The sequence below is a fragment of the Petaurus breviceps genome, unplaced genomic scaffold (genome assembly GCF_028583685.1).
Source record: "Petaurus breviceps papuanus isolate PSGF00001 unplaced genomic scaffold, PetGlider_PUasm1.0 90692, whole genome shotgun sequence".
Taxonomy (NCBI): Eukaryota; Metazoa; Chordata; class Mammalia; order Diprotodontia; family Petauridae; genus Petaurus; species Petaurus breviceps.
In genome coordinates this window covers 7,757,376-7,763,012 of record NW_027187313.1, presented here as the reverse complement: position 1 = coordinate 7,763,012, position 5,637 = coordinate 7,757,376, and positions in this window count along the sequence as shown.

The window sequence follows — 5,637 nt, the reverse complement described above, 5'->3', positions numbered from 1 at the left end:
TGGAAGGGAGGGCAGGCTGGGGGGAGGGAAGTTGGAAGCACCCACTTTTGAAAAGGGACAGGATCAAAGTAGAGAATAGAACAAGTGGGAGGTGGGATAGGAGGGAGGGAAATATAGTCTGTCTTTTACAATATATCTACTATGTTCATGTTTTGCATTAGCTACACATGTACAACCTATACTGAACTGCTTATCTTCCCAGTAAGGGTGGGTGACAAGGGAGAAAGGGAATGAATCTGGAATTCAAAGTTTTAAAATCAAATGTTTAAAAAAATATATACATATATAACAATTATTAATACTATATTACATGTAATTGGTAAATAAGATATACAGGCACTGGGGCATAGAGATCCACCATGCCCTACTGGAAAAGTCGAAGGGGGTTATGGGAGAAGATATGGGAGAGCAGATTGGAGGAGGGGATATCCTGTGGGACTGCTATTTTGAGGCGGTGGGTAGGGGATAAACAGGGAGAAAATTTGTAACTCAAAATCTGGCAGAAATGAATGATGTAAATCAGAAGTTAATAAAGCATTTGAAAAATGAAAAAAAAAGAAAATATAGATAATAAAAAAGAATTTTATTTGCTATACAGTATGATACTATAGATTTCATGTGTTATGAAAAGTGAATATTGGTTGAAATCTGTCTTGGTTTTTTTTCTTTAAATTAAGATGTTAACACAAAAGTCATAATTCTAGTGAATTACTAGAGAGAAAACTCTTGCATGTAACCAATTTATTTTGTGTATTGCATCTTATAGGTTATTTCATGGTTACTGTGTTAGGAAAAGTACATATTATCAGAATTAATGTTCTATTATGAAGAATTGTATACAGAAAAGTATATTTTCATCAGTCTCTAATGAAAGAGGACAGGGTCTTTTTGTTTTGTTTTTTTGCTTTGGGGGGGGAGGCAGAAGCAATTGGGGTAAAGTGACTTGCCCAAGGTCACATGGCTAATAAGTAAAATGTCTGAGGCCGGACTTGAACTCAGGTCCTCATGACTCCAGAACCAGTGCTATATTCACTTAGCCACCCCAAAGAAGTCAGTTTTTGGTGATCGAGGGGAAACTAAGTCCCTATTTCCCATAGGTTCAATTTATCAACATTCACATTTTTTACTTTTATGCCATTTTCTATGTTACTCCCCATAAAAGTTGAGGATTGACTATATACAGAATAAATTAGAGATAATATCAGAGAAAAAGCATTGGCATTAAGGGGGACCAGGAAAGGCTTTTTGCAGAAGGTAGGATTTTAGGCTGAGACTTGAAGGAAACCAGGAGGCAGAGACAGTGAAGGAGAACATTCCAAACAAGGGACAATCAGTGAAAATGCCTAGAGTTTAGAGATGGATTGTCTTTTGTGAGCAACAGCAAGGAGGGCATTGTCACTGGATCTCAGAGTATGGAGGGAAATGAGGTCTAAGAAGACTGGAAATGTGGGAAGATAGGAAGGGAATAGGTTACGGAGCAAAGGGAGGATTTTATATCTGATCCAGATGGTCATAGGCAGCCACTAGAGTTTCTTGATAGGGAGTGGGTGTGGTGCTGACATGGTCAAGACCACTGCTTTAGGAAGATCACTTTGATAGTGTAGTAAGGAGGGACTTGAGACTGGCAGTCCAACCAGAATGGCAATAGTCCCGATGTCAGGTGATGAGGACTTGGACAGGGTGGTGGCAGTGTCAGAGGAGAAAAGGAGATCTATACAAAAGATGTTACAAAGGTAGAATCGACAGGTTTGGGGAACAGGTTGGTTAGGGGAGTTAAGAGAAAGTGAAGAGTACAGGATGTCACCTACGTTCTAAGCCTGAAAGATAGTGGATGATGGTGCCCTTGATAGGAATAGGGAAATCAGGAAGAAGGCATGGTCTTAGGGAAAAGATAAAGAGTTCAGTTTTGGACATACTGAGTTTAAGATGTCCATGATTCAAGAGCATAATACATAGTTGTAGATGCATGACAGAAGGTCAAGAGAGGGATGAGAGCTAGACTAGAGATCTGAGAATCATCTGCTTAGAATATGATTACTGAATCCATGGGAGCTGATAACATCTGTCAATAAACAGTTATTATAAGGGGCAGCCAGGTGTCTCAGCGAGTAAGAGCACCGGCTCCAGTGTCGGGATGACCTGGGGATCGAATCCGTGCTCTGACACTTAGCAGCACACCGAGAAATAACTGGCCGTGTAACCTTGAGCAAGTTACTTAACCCTGATTGCTTAAAAAAATAATAATAAAGTTATTATGAGCTACTTGGAACCAGGCACTGTGCTAAATGTAAGGGATACAAACACAAGTTAAAAATAAAAAAAGAGTCCCTGTCCCCAGAGAGTTTGTATTCTAATGAATAAATACACGACACAAAAGAAAGCTGAAAATTGGAAGGCGAGAGATAAAGGAGATGGAGTTACCCAATGCAGGGGTAAAGTGGAGAAGTCCCAAAACTATAGTTCATAGAAGACAGGAAGAAGCCTGTGAAGCCCCTTTCTGCCCTCCAGGCAGTATCCAATCTAAGATGCAGAGGGAATTAATAAGGTGTGAGTACCAGGCAGATTCAACTTTGCAGGAAAATGAGATTTCCCAATGTGTTTTCCTGGGGAAGAAAGGCATGATGAAGAAGTTCAAAGAAATCCAAAAGTTGTGAAGGAGGTGGGAAATGGGGAGATCATCAATCAAAATGGCATATGGAAAGAAGGCCCAAGACCTTGGAAGGTACACAGTTTGTAGGTGGGGCCTGGGTGAAGATCCAGCAAAGCAGAATGGGGAGTGGTCAGACAAGAACCAAGAGAATCAGTGTTCAGAAAAACCTAGAGACAAGTGAGCATCAAGAAGAGACTCAATGGCAGTGTCAAAGGCTGCAGAGAGGTCGAGAAGAGTTAAGAGGAAGACACAGCCATTAGACACAGTTAAGAAATTTCAAATCACTTTGAAGAGAGCAATTTCAGTTAAATGGTGAGGATGGAAGTCAAACTGCAGAGAATTAAGAATGAAAGGAAGTGGAAACACAAATGGGGGCCTTGAATCAGATACTTCTAACTGGAAGGTAAACCTCTAATTATGGGGAGTGGCTAGGTGGGCAGTGAATATAGCGCCGGCCCTGGAGTCAGAAGGACCTGAGTTCAAACGCAGCCTCAGATACTTAACACTTACTAGCCATGTGACCTTGAGCAAGTCACTTAACCCCAATTGCCCTGCCCTCCAAAAAGCAAAAAAAAAAAAAAAGTTTACTATAGCTAGGGAAGGGGGGGGCACTCAGAAGTTTACAATATTGTATCAGACTAGCAACTATTACCAAGAACAGATATACAACTTGTTTTTGTATACAATAAGCTAATATATTCTAGATATTGTTCTTCAAAAATAATTTTAGCAAAACCACATTCAGATTTTTAACTGTTTTAATTATAAATATGAAATGTTTATTTAAAAACAAGAAAGCCGTTCAGCCAAGTTCAATTTAAAATACTGAGTAAAGGTACAAACTGTCTTCATCTTCTTCTCCCTGTACAGACTAAACGATTTTCCTGATTTCTCAGGTTGCAATATTCTCAGTTTAGATTCTCAGTTTAGATATTTTATTTCCCCTAAAGAAACTCCTTCCTTCTACACTGAAGAAGCTTCAATATTTCAATGAATTTATGCTTTTATCAGTTCCTCCAGTGGTACGGATAGCAACTCATTCATGCCCTGTCATCCTGTGCCATTCTTGGCCCATAAATCTTCTAGAGGATTTACCCAACTTGTTGGAGCCCTTTTTCTTACATTGGTTAAGATTTTGCAGAAAATAGTGATTTTTAAAATCACTGACTTTGCCTTTTTTTCTATTTTGTCTTTTTTGGGAATAGCTGCTTATTTAAATAAGTTTGGTTGAAGCTTTAATTTGATACTGAACTTGGTCTTTGCTTCAACTAGTCAATGGTCTGATTGAACACTGAATTGAATCTGATAGGACTCCCATCAATAACCAGTTTCCTGTAACAGATAACAACTTCGTTTGTCAGACCTTGCTGTGCCAGAGCCTGCTAACCTTCTTCTGGAATAAAGTATTCATGACATATATAGGTTTGAGGCTTCTGAATCGTCTTCAAGCCTTTGGCTTCTTTCATTTCTTAAACATGAGCCGTCTTCCAAAATGCTTTGCACCACTCTCCCCTGTGCCTGTGGTTGCACAGAAGTCATTAAGTATCAAAGTATATGTTGACTTAATGTGAAGGATCTTGTCAAGTTATAAAACAGAATTTCTCTGCCTCTTCATCCTCACCAGTAGACTTGGGTCCATAAAACACAATCATCTCACAACTGTCTTTTTTCTTATACAAATCATGAGCAACTGCAAAATAAGCTGACCAAGTATCCCAAAAATTATTTCTTGTTACCTTTGGGTGCACAGTAAACCAATTATGCCAATTTCTTTGTCTTTCCAAGAAGAATATGTGAATCACCCTTCCTTTTATCTGCAACTTCCTCATGTCTTCTGGTTTTATTTCAAGAAAATCAATATTAGTGTGGTTTAGTTTCAACAATAAATAGTCAACAAGCACTTGTTATGTGCCCACACGTAAGTGCTGGACATATAAATAAGGGCAAAAATACAACAATCCCGCCTTCAAAGAGCTTACATCCATCAAGAGTATATTAATTCATCGGCAACTAGGCAGATTCACACTTAGAATACCTAGAGTCAATTCTTATTAACTGTGTCATTCTAGGCACCCTCTTCAGAGAGTCTTCTGACACTGTTACTGTCATTATGGAAGCTGAAGGGGGTCACACAGAATGGAGGGCCATTCATCATATGTCTTTGCTCTATTGGTTTGCCATGGTCCAAGCATTCATCACAGAGGGGTCAAATCATGGATGTTAATAAGCCTTTCCTGTTTGCCCAGTCTGATCCTCAGACAACATACCGTTTGTCACCAAGACAATACTTTAAGCTTTTCTAGCACAGTGAAGGCTTTACACACTTGTGCTCTGCTGGCATAGTCCTGTCAAATCTTCCACCAAAATCAGGATAAAATAGTAGGTCTTTGTGAAACAGAAGTAGTTATCATTAATAAAATCTGGGTTGTAATTTGAAAAATCTTTGATGAATCCAGGTCTAGGACCTAGAGATATAGAGTGGTACAGAAGGAAAAGAAACCTGGATCTATAGTCCAAGGACATCAGTTTTAATACTAAACTAAATGTTATGTAATTTCATGAGGCTAGGTTTGGACTAAAAGATCCCAATGCTACCATGCTAGAAAAAAAGCTTACCTTCCCACCTTCTACAAAGAATAAGATTTAGAGCTGGAAAGACCTTTAAGATTATTAAGGGGAAATGGAAGGGAATAAGCATTTATTTAGGATCTGTTCTGTTCCAGGCACTGTGTTAAGCACTGTACAGATATTATCTCAGTTGATATAGTTCAACCCCTACACTTTACAGATAACGAAACTGAGGTTTATAGAAGAAAAGCAATTTGCTCAAGCTCTCACAGGTATGAAAAAACAAAATTAGAATTTGAATAACTCAGGTCTTCTGAATCTAAATCCAATATGCCCATGATCTCTCTCTCCATATGGGAGATAACAATTGAAATCTTAAAGGAAAAGAGGCCTAGCATTTTAAAAACAAACCCTTTACG